At 33.6% G+C, this 21,438-nt stretch overlaps 1 pseudogene; it reads left to right on the top strand.

Moving 5' to 3' along the window:
- Window positions 1-20,445: 20,445 nt before the first annotated feature.
- LOC100914045 lies at window positions 20,446-21,218 on the top strand (annotated as a pseudogene).
- The last annotated feature ends 220 nt before the right edge of the window (window positions 21,219-21,438 follow it).

The raw sequence follows: 21,438 nt of genomic DNA, 5'->3' as shown, positions 1-21,438 counted from the left end.
ACCCTGGAGATTCATGTAAATAAAGCCTATTTCTTTACTATGGTTCTTATCCTTTCTTTTCAAGAAGCATAAAAATGACATTACTATATTAGAGTCAAGATACAGTGTATCCTACTGAGGCTGATGAAGCCAGTAAGAGCTTAGAAGGTTCTCCTATAAGTTGGGTACAAATAGTGCATATGAACATTTGGAGTAGAAACTTACCTAGATATGTATATCTCATGTTTCTTTTGAATTTCTGCAATTCTGTTTCATTCATGGAGCATAGCACGTTTCTTTAATGTGAGCACTTCATGGTGTGTGGTTCTTTGTTATTGTCTCCCATGTCTCATCATCAATTCCAAAGTTCTTCAGTGTGATTTTAAGAGTATACTTTAATCACTTCTAACCATGCCATGAGTACCTGCCTTGTACTCTTTTAGGCAAATGTATCTTTGGCATTTAAACAACATGGCCAGCCCATTATAGTTGTGCTCTCTGCAGTAGAATTTGAATGGTTGGAACTTCAGCTTAAGAAAAAACTTCAATGTTTGGTACTTTATCTTGCCAAGTATTCTTTGGAATCTTCCAAAGATGATTAAAAAGGAAGCAATTTAGTTTTCTGGCATGAAACTGGTAGATTGTCTGGGTTTTACAGACATAGAACAATGAAGTCAGCACAATAGCTCTGTAGACTTTCAGTTTGGTAGGCATCCACAGAATACAAATGTTCTCTTTTACATCATACATGATTATTATCTAATCAGAAAAAAACTATAATTATTTTCAAATGTTACCAAGAAGTATGAAAAGCATCACAAAATTTGAACCTTTTTGTTTCCTTTCTATGAACAATAACTTTTATTATCTATTGAGCAATAAAGCTCAATTCTCTTGAATGCAACATTTAGAAAGTCTTTCTCCAAACATGGTATTTTCATTATGGATCTCTACTTTTATTCTAATTTAAGAGGGTGGAGGAATCCTACCCAAATATCAGTTGTGAATTTCTACTCAAGTAATTTTTGGCTTGATTTTTGTGTTTCTTAATAGACAGGATATAATTAGAATAATTCTATTAAATTATATTTGTGATTTTCACTCTTCCTTAAAAGCTTGAATTCCCTCAAAAAAATTTAAATCATACTAAATGGCATTAGGAGGTGCTATTTGTGTTTGACTTTTATGATAGTTTTCTGTTTAATATGTTGATTTGGGTATTGGACTGATGTCCTTTAATTACAAGTTTGTGCAGTTAGAGGCTTTCCAAAAGGCAAATTCTTAAGACAGAAATAGCTGTACGTTCCAGAGACGATTGTCTTATATTTACTACATCTGTAACTATCTAGACCTGAAGCATTGCTATAGAATACAAATTTCCTCTTTTGCCTCTTACATGGTTCTTATCTAGTCAGAAGAACAACTGTAATTATTTTCAAATGTTTCCAAAAAGTATGAGAAGCATCACAAAATTTGAATCCAAAAGGCAAAAATACTAAGAAAAAGCACATTTTGAATCAGTGGACATAGTAATAACACTGTTGAGAAAGAGAGAGTACCTATGGAATTTAGGCGGTACTATGGAGAGCTAGGTAATGTTGTCAAAAAGATCTGTGTTTAAATCTGATCTCAGGCACTTATTAGCTATGTAACCCTAAGCAAGTGACTACCTCTATCTGCATAATTTTCATTGATGTAAAATAGGAAGTATAATTACACCTACATAACCAAGGTTGTTATGAGAATCAGATGAGAAAATATTTTTAAAGTGCTTACTATGCAGCCTGAAATGCAGTGGTGTTTAATAAATATTTATTGCCTTCCCCATTGTATTTTCTTATCAAGTTAGTCTCAAAAACTAAACACAAATATCTACAATTTCCTTTCAATTAATGCAATGCAAAAACAATGTAATATAGGCATTTTGTGTGTTCTTTTTTTCACAGACAAAGTGCTTTTTTGTTGCAAAATAATCACTGGGGAAAATAATTCTATTTCTTCAAGCTTAGACTGGTTAGTTGTTAGTATCACACTTCCATTGTCTCTGACAATATCAAAGTAGGTAAGTTGCAATTTTACTGAAATAACAGAACAGTTTATAGGTAAACTACATCAATCCTTTCACCATTGGATTGTGAATGAAATGCAATTTATATTTATGCATTAAAAATCTCACCGTTAACCATAAATTAAACAATGACTTTATATAATAGGAAATATATTTAATCCATGATTAGCTTTAAAAACTGTTCCACATAGCCTTAAAATGTACTTTCTTTTACTTTGATGATCTTGTAAAATAACTTTTTACTATTTTTTAATTACAGAACAAAGAATAGGACATATTCTGCCTATCATCATAGTCCAAAATTTACAAGTAGCATCCACATCTGTGTAATTTACTGATATAACAGAAGACTAGTTTTATAAAGGTGGAATATACCAACTCTGATCTATACAAAACCTAGAAGAACCAGCGTTTTGTTTTCATTAAGAATCAGAAAGCAGATCTGCAAAAGCATCAAAAAACAATGTCTGCTTTCATAAAGCCTATTTTAATTACTTGGATTTCACAAGCTTTATACATATTGGTCCTGTCTGGGAAATGGCTGTTGAATGAATTATTGTAGAAACAAATTGAGGTATTGTTAAAAGGCAGAGCAAAATCTCTCTTGTAAGTTTTATTCTAGCAAATACTGCAATAAAAAAATTATTTTCCCATTTATCCTATTTATTTATTTATTTATCCTATTGTCTCGTCTCCTCACCTGGCTCATACAGCAGTTCAAATCAATGTCCTTTGGTTGCAGCTAAGTTTAGAAAAAAATGATACTCATTATTTCTTAGAAATTATATAAACACCACTGTGACTAATAAGTTTATATGTGTATGTGTGAATATATATATATATATATATATATAAAGAGAGAGAGAGAGAGGGAGAACATGCTTGTATATGTTTTATGTGCAAGCATATATGTTTACATACATATGTGCATGGGTATGTATAAGTGTATATGCATACATGTGTGTATATATATACACACATGTATATATATATATATATATATATATATATATATACGTGTGTGTGTGTGTGTGTGTGTGTGTGTGTGTGTGTGTAATTTTCTCTTGTAGTGTTCTCTTGGGGTCTCTGGAGGTCTTGGGAACAGCCTTTTTTTCAGTTCAATAATCACCACACAAGTAGCCAGGGGTTAAAGTCCAAATCCTTTATTATCTTTTTCAAAGTCTTGTCTCCTTTCCTGGGGCCTGGTTAGCTTTCTTAAAGGCCTGTCTCTCTCCTTGGTTCCGAGAGCTTGAGCTCCTGCCTGTTTCTCTGGCTTCTGAATCTCCTCGAATCCAAAGGTTTATGCTTCAGCCTCCAACCACCACAAAGGTGGATAATGGAATGAATCTGTCTCAGCCTCCGAGAGCTTCTAGTGTGTTGTCTTCTCTGGCCCTGAGAGCTTCCCCTCTGTGGCTCTCAGTCTCTGCTTATATGCTCCACACTGAGTATACACGAATCATTATATCACTAGGAAACCATTATTTGTTGTAGGGTTAAATCAATACTAAACTAGATTTAACCATTGTCTCCTCAATTCCACTTAGTACCTTGTTTCAAATTCTGGCCCATAATATATAATATATATATATATATATGTGTGTGTGTGTGTGTGTGTGTGTGTGTGTGTGTGTTTATATATATTCATTTTATATATATATATACAGATATATGGGAGGGTGTCCTTTCTATAAACCATTTGAAATTTTTTCTCAAGAACCTAGGATACATGGGAGTGATGCCCATTTTCTTCTTTTTTGTTATCTTTTGTTTTAAGGAAGAATTAGTCAATTCCCTCAGATTTTAAATATATCTACTCCTTCATGGTGTTTCTTTTTCTTTTTTTTTTATTAATGATAAGCTACACATGATATGAGTGTTCCAAAATGAGGACAAGATCAATTATTATGCCTTTAAGACCTAATCCAGAAATTGTCAAGAACTAGTTTTCAATGGCAGGGAGTTAGTGAACTTTGACCTCAGTGAAATTTAGATGATGTCTCCTGAGAATTTTACTACTCTATAGGATTGAGAAGACATGTTGCATAAATAAAAGAGATGATGAAATACAAATTAAATGTAGAAATTGGTGAATATTTTAGTCATTGTTAAGAATATACTCTTTTTATCCCTCACCCACTTATTTTTGCTATGATGGATTCCATAGAATAATTCTACATTAGAACTGTTCGTGCTAAAATTAATCATCTTATAAGTGGCCAGGGGATATGAACAGATAATTTTCAGATGAAGAAATTGAAGCTATTTCTGGTCATATGAAAGGTGCTCCAAACCACTATTGATCAGGCAAATGAAAATTAAAACAACTCTGAGATACAACTATACAACTCTTGGATTGTCTAAGATGACAGGAAAAGATAATGATGAATATTAGAGGGAATGTTGTTAAAATGGAACACTGATACATTGTTGGTGGAACTATGAGTTGGTCTAACCATTCTGGAGGGCAGTTTGGAATTATGCTCAAAAAATTATCAAACTGTGCCTACCCTTTCACCTAGCAGTGTTTCTACTGGGTTTATATCCCAAAGAGATCTTAACGGAGAGAAAGGGATCCACATGTCTATGGCAGCCCTTTTTGTAGTGGCTAGAAATTGGAACTTGAATAGATGCCTATCAACTGGAAAATGGCTAAATAAATGATGGTATATGAATTTTATGAAATATTATTGTTCTGTAAAAAACTACCAACAGGATGATTTCAGAAAGACCTGGAGAGACTTATATGAACTGACGTTAAGTGAAATGAGCAGAACCAGGAGTCATTATACACAGCAACAAGAAGACTATGTGATGAACAATTCTGATGAATGTGGCTCTTTTCAACAATGAAATGATTCAAACCAATTCCAACTGTTCAGTGATGAAGAGAACCATCTACACTCAAAAAGAGGACTGGGGGAGCTGAGTGTGGACCACAACATAGCATTTTCACTCTTTCTATTGTTTGCTTGCATTTTGTTTTCTTTTACCATTTTTTTCCTTCTTGATCCAATTTTTCTTGTGCAGTAAGATAATTATATATATATATATATATATATATATATATGTATGTATATTAGATTTAACATAATTAACGTGTATTGGACTATCTTCCAGCTAGGGAAGGGAGTGGGGGGAAGGAGTAGATAATTTGGAACATAAGGCTTTGAAAGGGTCAGTGTTGAAAAATTACCCATGCATATGTTTTGTACATAAAAAACTTTAATAAAAAATAAAAATAAATAAATCATGTTAGTTTAATTCAGTCTTGTAAATATAGATGGATTAACAGATCAATAGACATATGTATATATTGTATATACATATGTATAAAATATATATACATATATAATTTTCTTTTGTAGATAAAACCAGTTAGTTTCATTTAAAAAATCATAATAGAGGGGCAACTAGTTGGGTAGTGGATAAAGCACTAGTCCTAAAATCAGGAAGACCTGAGTTCAAAGTCCTACTAACACCTCCATGAGTCCACTTTTCCAATACTTCCCATAGCTTCAATATATCCTCTGGGACTGATTCAGTATTCAGATCTTCTACGCATTACTATTATTTATTTTGCCTTTTAATGAGCACTCCAATAAGCAGCCTACTCATAAACATTACTTTTGTCAGTATGTTGCTGTTTAGCCAGCATTCCCAAATCAATAATAATTTTTCAACATCAATTTAGTCCTCTAATAAGCTTACTTAAATATATGAATTTTATCTAGTTGGTTAACTATCATGTAACTACATCAATATTAACAAGTGTTTGATTAGTTGATAGCTTAAGAATAGGGGACAAGATTCAATAGACTACATACTGTATACTTATTAAACATTTAGTAAATGTGACTAGTGTTTTCTGTTCTATATTTTTTCCATGTGCAATACATCACATAATTATCGTAAATTAATCAAAATCATCTACCAATAAGATAAACTAATTTTGACAAAGACTAAAACAATAGCATTTTTTAAAATACATGAACAAAAAATATGCAAAGAAGTTTCAAATGAATCTAAAATATTAGATTACGAAGTGGAATCTTCTGATCTTCCATAACAACTATGTAATGCTGCATTGGTTGCATAAGGAGCATAAGGAACAGAGGGGCAGAACCAAGATGGTGGAGAAGACACACATGACATTCTAAACTCCTCTCATACTCTCACTACTAATTACCAAATTCAGCCTCAAAAATAGTGCTTGACTTGTAAAATCCACAAATGTTGGAAGTACAACAATTTACCAGCCAAAGATAATCTGGAAGATTACCAGAAAAGGTTTGTCCTGATCGGTGAGAGCAGTCTAGCATAGGCAGGGAGGTGAAACCAGAAGCTAGTATACTGAGCAGATCTGGGGGGGGGGGGCAGTCTCCAGGCATGAAAAATTTGCCAGGACTCTACCATACGTTGGCTGCTCTGCTTTAGTTGCAAAGCAGTAGATCAGCAGAGAAGTTAAAGCCAAAGGTAGAGTGTACTAAAAAAAAAGCCAGAAACAGGATTTGGCTACATCCACACAGCACCCAGAAGTGATTCAGCATGGACCACAGCACAGCTGTGCAGCCTCATTTTGCAGCCCCGGGCTTTTGCCCCAGGGCAGTCACAGTTCTCAAGCAGCCTCTAATCTGCACAACAGAGGTGCTCTGCCCAAGGCAGCCACAAATCTGTATAGCAAGAGGGCTCTGCCTGGGGCGATAGAACTTCCACTGCTGTGCTTCCCAGGGCAGAAACACTTCCAATGTGGGGCTCTTGCTGATCCACACACAATGTGATTCTGCCCAGGGCAGTGACACTTTCATTGCTCAGAATGAGCACTTGCTCCAGAACAGCCACTGATTCCCACAAAAGGCTTCTGCCCAAGCAGGGACACATTTGCTGCTCAGCTGCTAGGCCCAGGGAAGAGACACTTATGGTGTGGGCCTATTCCCAGAGTACTTCCCCAGGTTGGCCACTATTAGCAGGCCCATTTGCAGGGCAGCTAATGACCATATATCTATCCCTGCTCTGCAGAGGAAGCTGGTAATCTCCTTGCTCTGAAGGCAACCCCAAAAGCTTTTAAAAAATGAGTAAGAAAGCCAAGCAAACACTAAGGATTGATATCCTCTATACAGAAAGCGAGCAGGTTTTCAAACCTGAGAAGACTAATAGCAGACAGTCTCCAGGCAAAACCCCAAAGGGGGATGTAACCTGGTCCCCATCACACAAAGATCTCTTAGAAGAAATTATAAGAGCTAGGGGGAAAAATGGGGAAAGGAAAGAGAAGGTATGCAAGAGAGTACAGAAAAGGTATATAACTCACTTAAAGAAAAAATTGATAAAGTGAAAAAAGAAAACAACTTCCTGAAATGTGAATTGGAAAAGGTAAAGAATTCCCAGGAAACTAAGATTTGTAAACTGGAAAAAGAAAATAGTTTTTAAAAAATTAGTGAAATGGATAAAAATTCCATAGAGCAAAACAACTCACTTAAAAACTCAATTGGACATATACAAAAAAGAAATAAAAAATCTAATGAAGAAAATAACTCATTAAAAATTAGAACTGAACAAATAGAAATGAATGATTAATTGAGACATCAAGAATCAGTCAAGCAAAACCAAAAAAATTAAAAAATAGAAAAAAAAATGTTAAATAACTACTTGGAAAAAGAACAGACCTAGAAAATATATCTAGGAGAGATAATGTGAGGATTATTGGACTTCCTTAAAATTATGATGAAAAAAAAAGCCTAGACACTATTTTACAGGGAATCATCGAAGAGAACTGCTCAGACATAATAGAATCAGAAGATAAAATAGGCATTGAAAGAATTCATCAAACACCTTGTGGAAAAGACCCTAAAATAAAAACCCTAGGGAATATTGTGGCTAAATTTCAGAACTACCAGACTAAGTAAAAAATATTACAAGCAGCCAGAAAAAAATAATTTAAATATCGAGGAGCCACAATAAGGATCACTCAGGATCTACCTGCTTCCACATTAAAGGATCGAAGGGACTGAAATCTGATATTCCAAAGGGCCAAAGAACTTGGAATGCAGCCAAGAATAAACTATTCAGCTAAACTGAGCATGTTCTTCCAGGGAAGAAGATGGACATTTAATGAAACAGGAGAATTCCACTTGTTTCTAATGAAAAAAACAGAACGAAACAAAAAATTTGATCTCCAAATACAGGACTCAAGAGAGCAGAAAAAGGTAAAAAGAATTCTTGAGAACTGTAGTTCTGTTATGAAATACATAAAGACTGCACGCATAATTTGATTTTACTGATATAATATAAAAAGGGGGAAGTAGAAATGGAAAGGGGATAGTATCAGAAAAATGGAAAAGGGAAGATAAAAAGAGGGAAACTACATCCCATGAAGAGGCAAAGGAAACCTATCATACCTGAGGGAATTTAGGGAGGGAGAGCAACATTGTATGAATCTTACTCTCATCAGATTTGGCTCAAAGAGAAAATAACTGACATATTTGGTTTACAGAGAAACGTCTCTCACCTTGTTAAAAAGTGGGAGAGGAAAATGGAAAAGGAAAAGAGTAATAAGGGAAAGATATAAGAAGGGGAAGGGATTCAAAGGGAGCAGGAGGGACTGTAAAGAGGAAGAGCTACATGAGGCAAGTGGTGCCCATAAGGTTAATACTGGGGAGAGGGGTAACAGGAGTAAGAAAAAAAAAGGATAATCTGGGGATAATAAAATGGCAAGAAACACAGAATTAGTCATTTTAACCAAAAATAGGAATGGGATGACCTCCCATTAGCAGAGGCAGATAGCAGACTGGATCAAAATCCAGAATCCTATAATATGTTGTTTACAGGAAACACATTTAAAGCAGGGTGATACATACAGAGTAAAAGTAAAAGGCTGGAGCAAAATCTGTTATCCTTCAGGTGAAGTCAAAAAAGCAGGGATAGCCATTCTTATCTAAGATCAAGCAAAAGCAAAAATTGATCTAATTAAAAGAGATAAGGAAGGAAACTATATCTTGCTAAAGGGTAGCATAGACAAGGAAGCAATATCAATGCAAAACATATATGCACCAAATGGTATAGCATCTAAATTCTTAAAGGAGAAATTAAGAGAGTTGCAAGAAGAAATAGCAAAACTATAATAGTAGAAGATCTCAACCTTGCACTCTCAAAATTAGATAAATCAAACCACAAAACAAATAAGAAAGAAGTTAGAGAGGTAAATAGGATGTTAGAAAAGTTAGGTACGATAGATATTTGGAGAAAACTGAATGGAGACAGAAAGGAGTACACTTTCTTCTCAGCAAGAGTTATGGATGTATAGGAGTATAAGAGTATAGGAGAGCTATACAAAAACTGACCATATATTAGGACATAAAGACCTCAAAATCAAATGCAGAAAGGTAGAAATAGTAATGCATTCTTTTCAGATCACAATGCAATAAAAACTACATTCAACCAAAAGCTAGAGGTAAATAGGCCAAAAAGTAATTGGAAACTAAATAATCTCATCTTAAAGAATGATTGGGTGAAACAGCAAATCATAGACACAATTAATAACTTCATCCAAGAGAATGACAACAATGAGACAACATACCAAAATTTGTGGAATGCAGCCAAAGCAGTAATAAGGGAAAGTTTTACATCTTTAGAGGCTTACTGGAATAAAATAGAGAAAGAAAAGATCACTGAACTAGCCTTGCAACTTAAAAAGCTAGAAAAAGACCAAATTAAAAACCCTCAATCAAATACTAAACTTGAAATTCTAAAATTAAAAGGAGAAATTAATAAAATTGAAAATAAAAAAAACTATTGAATTAATAAAGAAAACTAAGATTTGATTTTATGAAAAAACAAATAAAATAGATAAACCTTTGGTAAATCTGATTAGAAAAAGAAAGAGAAAAATCAAATTGTAAATCTTAAAAATGTAAAAGGAAAACTTTCCACCAATGAAGAGGAAATTAGAGCAATAATAAGGAGTTACTTTGCCCAACTTTATGCCAATAAATTTGATAACCTAAATGAAATGGATGACTACCTCCAAAAATATAGGCTTCCCAGATTAACAGAGGAGGAAGTAAATTGTTAAATAGTCCCATTTCAGACAAAGAAATAGAACAAGCCATTAATCCATTCCCTAAGAAAAAATCCCCAGTACCAGATGGATTTACATGTGAATTCTACCAAACATTTAAAGAACAATTAGCCCCAATGCTATATAAACTATTTGGAAAAAAAAAAGGAATGGAGGAGTCCTACCAAATTCCTTTTATGACACAGACATGGTACTGATACCTAAACCAGAGAAAGAAAATTTTAGACCAATCTCCCTAATGAATATTGATGCTAAAATCTTAAATAAGATATTAGCAAAAAGTCTAAAGAAAATCATCCTTAGGATAATACACCATGATCAAGTAGGATTTATACCAGGAATGCAGGGCTGGTTCAATATTAGGAAAACTATTAGTATAATTGATCATATTAATAACCAAATTAACAAAAACCATATAATCTTCTCAATAGATTCAGAAAGAGCATTTGATAAAATCCAACATCCATTCCTATTAAAAAAAACACTTGAGAGTATAGGAATAAATGGACTTTTCCTTAAAATAATCAGTAGAATCTATTTAAAACCATCAGTAAGCATCATATATAATGGGGATGAACTGCAACCATTCCTAATAACATCAGTTGTGTAACAAAGTTGCCACTATCACCATTACTATTCAATATTGTATTAGAAATGCGGCTTTGGCAATAAGAGCTGAGAAAGAAATTAGAGGAATTAGAGTAGGTAATGAGGAAACCAAATTATTAATGAGGAAACCAAATTATCACTATTTGCTGATGATATGATGGTATACTTAGAAAACCCCAGACATTCTACTAAAATGATATTAGAAATAATCTACACCTTTAGCAAAGTTGCAGGATAAAAAATAAACCCACATAAGTCATCAGCATTCTTATATATCACTATCAAAATCCAACAGTTGGAGTTACAAAGAGAAATTCCATTTAAAGTAACTACTGATAGTATAAAATATTTAGGAATCTATCTGCCAAGGGTAAGTCAGGAACTATATGAGCAAAACTGCAAAACACTTTTCACACAAATAAAGTCAGATCTAATCAATTGGAAAAATATTAAATGCTCTTGGATTGGGAGAGCAAATGTAATAAAGATGACAATACTACCTAAACTAATCTATTTATTTAGTGCCATACCAATCAGACTCCCAAAAAAGTATTTTAATGACCTAGAAAAAATAACAATAAATTTCATATGGAAAAACAAAAGGTCAAGAATTTCAAGGGAATTAATAAAAAAAAATCAAATGAAGGTGGCTTAGCTGTACCACATGTAACATTATATTATAAAGCAGTGTTACCAAAACCATTTTGTATTGGCTAAGAAATAGACTAGTTGATCAGTGGAATAGGTTAGGTTTGAAGGACAAAACAGCCAGTAACTTGAATAATATAGTGTTTGGTAAACCCAAGGACCCCAGCTTTTGGGATACGAACTCACTGCTTGACAAAAATTGCTGGGAAAATTGGAATTTAGTGTGGGAGAAACTAGGCATTGACCCACACTTAACTCTATACACCAAGATAAGGTCAAACTGAGTTCATGACCTAGGCATAAAGAATGAGATTATAAATAAATTAAGAATAGGATAGTTTCCTCTAGACCTTGGGAAGAGGAAGGAATTTAACCAAAGAAGAACTAGAATCATTATTTATCAAAAATAGAAAAATTTTGATTATATCAAATTAAAGTTTTAAAACAAAACCAATGCAGACAAGATTGAAGGGAAGCAATAAACTGGGAAAAACATTTTTATAGTTGAAGCTTCTATAAAGGCCTCATTTCCAAATATATGAGAAGTGACTCTAATTTTAAAGAAACCAAGCCATTTTCCAATTATAATGGATATGAAAACAATTTTCAGACAAAGAATTTAAACTTTTCTTTCATATGAAAAGATGTTAAGTCATTATTAATGAAAGTGCAAATTAAGACAACTCTGAGATACCACTCATACCTCTTAAATTGGTAGAATACAGGAAAAGATAATGCTGAATGTTAGGGGATGGGGAAAACTGGGGAACCGAAACCAGCCATTCTGGAGAGGATTTGGAACATGCTCAAAAATTATCAAACTGTCATACCTTTCATCTAGCATTGTTTCTGGGCTTATTAAAAAAAGTCTTAAAGAAAGAAACTTTTTGTAGTGGCCAAAAACGAAACTGGTGGATGCCAGAATTGAGAATGGCTATTTGAATAAATTGTGGGATAGGAATTTATGGAATATTAGTTCTTAAGAAATGACCAGGGATGATTTCGAAAGGCCTGGGAGACTTTAAGAACTAGGGTAAATGAGGGACCAGGAGATCAATATACTTCAAGAACAATACTTATGTGATGAATTTGATGGAAGGCCTCTTAATTGATGAAGCAAATCAGTTCCATTTGTTCAAAATTTAGAACCACTCACCAGTGAAAAACTTGAAAATGAATGTGAACCACTACATAGCATTTTCAATCCTTCTGTTTTTGTCAGCTTGCATTTTTTGATTTCCTTCACACGTTAATTGTACATTATTTCAAAGTCTGATTCTTCTTGTGCAGCAAAATAATTGTATGTATATGTATACATATATTATATTTAACATATACTTTAACATATTTAACATGTATTGGTCTACCTGCCATCTGGGGAAAGGGTAGGGGCAAGGAGGGTAAAAATAGGTACAAAAGGTTTGTAATTGTCAATGCTGAAAAATTACCCATGCATATATCTTGTAAATAAAAAGCTATAATAAAAAAAAGGAGCATAAGGAACAAATAAAATTCAAAAGAGCCCGCAGTTTAGTGCACAGTGAAAATAGGATTATTTGGATGGCAAAATCAAGATGGACACTAAACAACAATAGCCATATAATTTTACTACTAGTACTAATATGATTTCTAAATATTGGATCCAAATTCTTCATTTCCATTGAATTTTAAATAATTATGGGTCTTTGATCTATATTTTTTTCAAAAATCCTTCTTCCCCATTTTTCTGGTACTAATTTCTTGTGAAAATAATAATGGTTTGCTGCACCATTAGAGTCAGTGATAGGTATATAAAATCATTCAAGAAAGAAAAGTTCTAAGATCTAGTTAGGACTGCTTGTAGCCCCAAACCTCTCTCATTAGAAGTTTGAGGCTTTTTTGTAGGCTTCTTTTTTGTTGGTTTTTTGCCACCACATTTTAGTTAATGTTAAAGTACCCCAAAACTAGCTGAGTTTTTGTTTACATGAGAATTTTTCTTTTGACTGAGATATATGTGAAAATAATGTTTCATTATATGAAAAAGAGAACTGAAGTTGTGATACTGAACTAAAACCTATTTCAAGAAAATAAACTATATTTCCATAATAATGGATGCAGAATCTGGGAGAGGCTAATGTCTGTGAAACAGAGAGTTAAGCAGGAAAACAGAAATTAAAACATATGATGTGAGCACCATCTCAAATAAGTGATGACTTTTTATGATACATGGACTCATTATGGACTCAGTATTTAGTTGCTATTTTCTGCAAATGTTATTGTTGTTATTAATATTACTATTACAGTTATATTAGGTGTGTGACTTCCCTGGGGCCTGCTTTTTAAGTTGATTAAAGGAAGTTGGTTTTTAACAGTGTACTTTGAGAATAATGAAATTCCCCTGAAAGAAAGATTTATTGGTTTCTTTTTTTATATTAGACTAACAGAAGTAGGAACATAGAGTCAGATTTTCAAAAAGAAGTTGATAAATTCTGGTTCCAGAACAAGAAAAAGTGGCTGTTATCTCTAAGAGTAGAATAAAGAGGGCCCTATTTTTATCCCTTATACATGAAGGGTAGAAAAATAATCCCTCATACTCATCACTATAGACAAAGTTTATTGAGAGAGATTGTTTATTCTGTGAACATAATATGGAACAACTCATCAAGCTTATCTGGAGAACATTAGGCACCCATATCTTGTGCTTGCTTTCCCTTCCTTAGGGCAAATGTTATAACTTTTCTCTTTTCTTCCTGGTCCTCCTCTTCCATCCCTTCTTCTTCTACTTCCTCTTTCTCCTTCTCCTCTTTGTCATTTCCATAAATAAATTGGCTCTTCATCAATATGGCTAATAATAGTGGAGAATGGAAGAGGAGATAAGTGTTACACAGTAATGATTTATAGGCTAAATGTTGGAGAACCAGTGTCTTGGTAGAAGAAAAGTAATAAAGTAAAAATCCTTCAGGATAGACCATGTTGATATAATCCATTAAAATTCCTCTAAAAAGAAACTCTGTTCATGAAGGCAGCAGTGAATCATGATCCCCTTTAATCCTCCAGTGTTATTCATTTTACTTGTAAGAAGTATTAGGCTTAGATTTAAAGACTGCAGTAGGTGTGATTTTAATGTGTTTGAGTTGAGTTAATTTAGCAAAGCAACCTACACTGAAAAAATTGCATCTGTTCACTGTAATTTGAAAGCATTTTAAAACAACAACTTCACAAAGAAGTGCTAGAGTCAGGGTTTGGATTTTCACTGGGCCTGTGCTGCACAGCTGCACCCATAGATTATTGCTAACATAAGCCTGTTCAAAATTTACACCCACAACTTGCTTTTCTTTTTTATGAAAATTAAATTTCAGAATGTTGCTATGTTTATCAACTTCCTGGCATAATGTCAACAGAGAACCCAGCTTGCTCCTTTAGCTATGAGGTGATAATTATGTATTGTTGTTATTATTGTTGTTTTTTCCCCTCAGATATCAATATACATGAAAAATATAGGCAGTTTCTAAGAGCTTTGCGAAGTTTGATATTTCTTTATGTAGCTTTAAATATTCTAGAGTCTTAGACTAATAACGTTTTAGAATTTCTAGACACATTGTGTATAAGTCTATTGTGAATTAGAAGGCATGCCTCTCAGGAGTCATTTCTGAATAAATCTTCTCATGCATGAGCATTTTTTTATTAAAGAAAAGATAAAAAAGATTCTTGAAATGAAGGATTGTTTTCATAAGTGCCTCCTGCTTGAAAAGGGCTATTATTGTTTAATAGATTTTTTGATTATCAAATGAAGAGAAAATGATGACAATCAGCTATAAATGTACCTGCAGATTACCATGGTTTAGAAACTGAAGAAACTTTATAGTTTATGCTTATTTGAAATACCTTAGGGCAAGCAGTGTCACCTTGAGATCACTCAACTCTTTCTCTAATACTGCCTCATATTCCACTCCTTTTGATAACTTAACACATGTAGGCTTTTGGATAAGGCAATCACTCTAAGCCTCAGTTTCATCTTCTGTGAAATGAAGGAATTGCTCTAAAGGGCTTCTGAGATTCCTTCCACCCTTAGATCCATGATCAACAATCCTATACAACTATACTCTTTTGACTGGAGCAGGAAGTATGGCTTCACCCCTGATTCTTGAAAATAAGGAATAAAATATGAAATAGATATTAAAATGGCATTCCAAATTAGAAAATGCAATTTGCTTTTGCAATCCAAATTGTGCTCTGTCAAAAAACAATAAGGGCACACCTAGGAAAAATTGTAGTAGTCAAAATTTAGTATTCCTATGGCCCTGATCTTTATTCCCCATACCATAATTTTTATAATGGCTAATCCCCAACATATACATATACTTTATATCCAAACCACACAGACATGGATTTAGAAGGGCTGAAAATATTATCTCTCATCTCTAATTCCCTATCCCATTCCTTATAGTCCCCTACCAGCTGACACATGATATTTTAAATTTCTTCTATTTCATGGTTTGATGTCTAATTAAAATGCAAATATACTTATTAGTGGTTAACACTTTAAGATGTCATTAATCATTTATGTGTTAGACAATATACTTAAAGGACTCCAAGTCTTAAAGTCGGGAGAGACCTAGCCTCTGACTTACACTAGCTGCATAAATACAGTCAGATCACAGAACATGACAGCTAGAAGAGATTATAGAGCTTAATTAACCCAGACATAACCAAAAAGAATTATCACTGATCTAACATACCAAACAATTATCTAATCTCTTAATGTAGACCTCTAAGGACAAGATACTATCTTCTGAGAAAGCCCTTTTTGGTACCTGTAAAAATTTAGAATGTTTATTGTTGTTTTTGTTTGTTTGTTTTTTATTTTCTTTTTGTGGTTTATATTGTTATCATGGTGAGTCTTGGTATTGTTTTACTTTATCTGATACTTTAATTTCCCACTTTCCAACTTTAACTAATGACTGTCATTGGGAATCAAACAGAATAAATATAATATTTCATGACCTCTAAGACTTCTCATCTTTATACTAAATATTCTCATTTCATTAAATTGATGCTCATGAGATAGATTTATGATCTTCTTGGCTATTCTGATTGTCCATTCCTGGATATTCTCCATATTAACACTAGTCTAAAATAAATAGCATCTAAAGCTGACAAGGACAGATTACAATAGTACTACCACTTGTTTTTTTCAGAAATCCATATCCCTCTTAATGTAAGTTCAGATTACATTGGTGGTTTTTTGTCTGCCATATCATAGTACTTACATGCATTGAGCATAGGCCACTGAAATCCACAGATCTTCTTTAAATAAATAGATATAAGAAAATAGATTTATTTTATATCTGAATGCAGAATATGATACATGGTAAGCAATTTATAGCATGTTTTTTGACTGACTTTTCATATGTATTTCAGGGCTGTAAACTTTCATAATTTTGAATCTAATCATCCAAAATATTAACTATCATACTTAATTTTGTACCAGCAGCAAATCTGTTGGGCATGTGATCTACCCAAATCATTGTTAAAATGTTAAACAGTACAAGGCCAAGCACAGATCCCTTAGAGGCAAATATATCACATAGTGAATGGAGTATCAGACCTGGAACTAGACAGTTGTAAGTTGAATTTCAAGTTCAGAAATTTACTAGTTATGTGTCTCTGAGCAAGATATTTATCCCCGCCTCTCTCTCTCTCCGTTTCTTCAGCTCAAAAGAACAGCCTTTTAGGGTTGTTGTAAGGACCAAATGAGCAGGTATTTGTAAAATGCTTGACACATAACTGAGCACGATTGGCACTTAATAAATGCTTATTTCAGACCTCTAGCAGGTTGACTTGAACAATTACATTTGAATGAATGGCCATCTAAGGAGTTCTGAAGTAGCATTAAAATGAGATTGATAGACACATTGAAGAGTAGTAATTTCAACTATTTTGCAGTCTTGGTACTGAGCTAGGATTTACATTTGCATAGCCATCTTCATTTGAAGGAAGAATAGTCAGCTTGAGTTGGTCCTTCAGTTTCTCTCACACCCTTAGATGAACATAAATTGACTAATTCCGTGACTAGAATTCTGTTCCCCATAATTACACATACACAGAGGAAATTTAGAAAAGGAACAGATAAAAAAGAAAATGGATTTTGCTATAATCTGCTATATGTTAAGATGAAAAAAGAATAATTTGGGACATTTAAGTTGAACTATGAAAGAATAACTAAAAATGGTCACTTTTTAAAAATTAACAAATTGTCATCTTTAATACTCTAAATGAATTCATTGTTCACTTTGCTCAATGTCTTCAGTATTGTTTATGTTATTGTTATTTCTGCTATTGTTCTTTTGAAGGGGAACAAAGGGACTTAAGAAAGAAGCCAGAAAATGGGGCTTAGACCTTGCCTAAACCACCTGAAATTCACACTAAAAGTCAGCAGTACAAGATTCTTTAAGATAACAACAGATAATAAGTTTCTTCAGGACTCAAATTATGAATGGCACAAGAGTACTAAAATAAATAAATAGATAGATAGATAAATACCTATCACATCATGCTGATCCATTTCTTGCATGACATGGTAGAAAGAACAGTCCATACTGGGTTCAGCAGCATGAAGGTCATTCCTTTGGTGGCTTTTTATGTCTGTCAATTAAAAAAATAAATTAAAAACATGAAATAAAGTACCCTTCTTAATAAAGAATCACCTTTCCATTACTTTCCTATATTTCCTTAGAATAGTGTACTTGGAGTGTGAAAGACCTGAGTTTGAATACTATTGCTGGCATTTACTGTATGACAAGTTACTTAATCTTTATTGGCCTCAATTTCTTTAGCTGTAAAATGGGTTAAAAAAAATAGTATCTACTTCATAGAATTGTTGTGAGAATTAAATGAGATAAAGTTTGGTCCATTCTTTATTCTTTATAATACTTTCCACATGTGTGCATGTATGTGTGTGTGTGTATGTGTGTGTGTGTGTGTGTGTGTGTGTGTGTGTGGTGGGAGTTGAGGAGCAGAGAAAGGCCTGTTTCCATAGTTGTTCAACTTTTCACTTGCCCTTCAAATAATTTCTGAATAATTGTTGAATGCAGACTTTCTCCCTTATTGCTCTATCAGATATGATCAATTCAATTCAGTTCAACTCATTCAGCATTTATTTATTGGGTACCTTCTACATGCCAGTCACAGGAATTGGTATTGGGAACACAAAGACAAAAGCAAAATAATTCCTTACATCAATGAGTTTAGATTTTAGTTGTGGAAAAACAACCTTCATAAGACAAATATGTTCAAAAGATATAAAATATATATTAATAAATTATAGGAGAGAAGGAAGGAACAAGAATTTCCATGGGGTATCATGCTCATGACAGGACCCTTTCAGCTTCTGAGTATCAAAAAAAAAAGGAAAAGGAAAAACAAAATCACCACACATACACACTCATTCATAGATCCTGGCTTTGAGTCATTTACTAAATATTAAGTATATGTATTCATATTTCAGAAATCTCAGTGCTGCAAAGTATTTAAATGAGTGTTGTCTATTGTGTCTAGACTTAAGAAAATGATGGAATATGATCATCATGCAGATTAAATCCCTCATCACCTGTCATTTAAGGAATTACCTTGTTAGTTGCCTTTCTTCCAGGCTTTTATCACTCCAGTCTAGTCAATTGTATACAATGTTCCCAATATAATTTTCTTAGAGTATTAATTAACTGACCATGTCAGTCAACAATTCAAACCTTCAATGGTTCCTTATTGCATCTAGAATAAAATATAAAGTTCAATGTTTATCTTTTAAAGCCCAGCCCCAAACTTTAATTTCTACACTCAGTGAAAATTATTTACATTCTTAGCTATGAAACACAAATATCCTTCTCTCTGTCCTTTACACATGACACTCCCAGCTCTTCCTTCTAGCTATCACTCTGTAAGTCTGGGATACCACCTTCCTTCAACCTAATTCACAGAATTCTTCTCTTCATTCAATATGAAGCTCAGGCAACCCTCTCTGCTTTCAATTATTTCTTTCTCCCAAATAACTCTTAATGAAAATTTATATTTATTCTCTATCTCCTTGCTACTTTGTCTCTATATGTATCTGTCTATATCTATCTTTATGTCTCTGTATCATGTGTATGCGTGCGTGTGTGTGTCTTTTTTGTGTCTGTCTCAGTCTTTCTGGTCTCCTTATCTTTGTCTCTTTGATTTTCTTCCTTTCCCTCAGTTTCATTTTATTATGTTCTTTATTTTAAAAAAAAAGTTCCTTGAAATTATCCAATTCAATCAAGTAAATAATTATTAAATAGTTTTGTTCCAGGAACTATGCTAAACTCTGAGGGAGTTTATAATCTAATGAAGGGCAACACAAAAAAGGAGGCAAGAACATATGAGAACATCTTGTTCCATGCGGTTAAAACCAGGCAGAGCAACAGATGCAGAAAGAAGATTACCTCATTTTATTTGAATGCTGAATACCTAGTACAGTACTTGATATACATAAACTAATCAGTGGATTCCATATTGAAGAACATTCTCAATTTATTATTGTTCCTTTTAAAGAAAATTTATATAAAATTGGTCATAGTGGAAAAAACTGAATGTGAAGTCAAGAAGTACTGAGTTCAAAGCAAGTTTTAGCTCCTTACTTTCCATATGGCTTCACACAAGTCCCTCAGCCAATCTGGGCTTCAGTTTCCTCATCTCTAAAATTAGGGAATTATATTTAATGACCACTATGGTCTTTTCTTGCTCTATGGTCTCATGATCCTGGAAATAACCTATTAACATTAATATGGGGTGGCCAGGGTTTATTGGTCGCCGCGGGTGAAGGGGCGGGAAGAGTGTGCATGCCAGTGGTGGGGAGCGGGGCTTCCTCCTGTCCACAAGCCAGGGTGGAAGAGAAGCACGAGGTACCTGGGGAGGAGGGGGAGGAGGAGGAGGAGGAGGAGGAGGAGGAAGAAGAGGACAAGGAAATCGAGGTTGATGTGTGTGACTCCGGGTGGCCTTAGGCAGCAATTGGATGCCTGCAGCAACTGTTGGTTGGGCAGGCAGGTGGGAGAGGCAGTGGGAGCCTGTACTATAAAGCTGGTGATTGCTGTAGCAGTATTTCTACTGACATTTTATGTTATATCTCAAGTATTTGAAATAAAGTTAGATTCAAATTTAGGAAATTTATTTGCAAGGTCAGCACTGCAGATAGCTTACACAAAATCTCCCAGATATAAATGTGGGATTTCAAAGGCCCCCCAAAAAAAAAATTTTGCCTTCAAAATGGCAAGTGGAGCAGCTAATGTTGTTGGCCCCAAAATTTGTGTAGAAGAAAATATTTTAATGAGTGGTGTTAAGAATAATGTTAGAAGAGGAATCAATGTTGCATTGGTAAATGGAAAAACTGGAGAAGCATTACACACTGAATACTTTGATATGTGGGGAAGAGATGTGACACCATTTATTGAATTCCTCAAGTCTATTCAAGATGGAACCATAGTTTTAATGGGAACATATGATGATGGAGCAACCAAACTCACTAATGAAGCAAGATTATTGATTGCTGCCTTGGGAAGTACAGCTATCAGTAACCTTGATTTTAGAGACAACTGGGTCTTCTGTGGTGGAAAAGGTATCAAGACAAAAAGCCCCTTTAAAAAGCACATAAAGAACAACAAGAATACAAATAAATATGAAGGATGGCCAGAACTTGTAGAAATGAAAGGATGTATCCCCCAAAAGCAAGACTGAACAACATGAAGAATATTAGAGAAAATTATCTTTATGCTATTAATAGGAATGCTATGAAGAAGATATTACATATAAATATTTTGAGAGTATATATCCATCTTGTCATTTATGCATGAGTATCAATTATTCCAGAATCAGGATTATTTATTGCTAACCTCAAGAGTAAATTTTGTAAATAAGTACACCATAATGAACATTTTCTAAACTGTTGTCTCTCTAAAAGCACAGTATTTAGATTGCATTATGATAAACATCTCTAAGATGTAGAAATGTCTTTTTTAAGCACATATTGTGAACAGATTATAAAGACAATTTTATACTATTGTTTTATAGATCT

Source organism: Sarcophilus harrisii, chromosome 3, assembly GCF_902635505.1.
Source record: "Sarcophilus harrisii chromosome 3, mSarHar1.11, whole genome shotgun sequence".
In the NCBI taxonomy this organism is placed as follows: Eukaryota; Metazoa; Chordata; class Mammalia; order Dasyuromorphia; family Dasyuridae; genus Sarcophilus; species Sarcophilus harrisii.
This window is presented reverse-complemented; position numbering and strand designations above follow the sequence as displayed.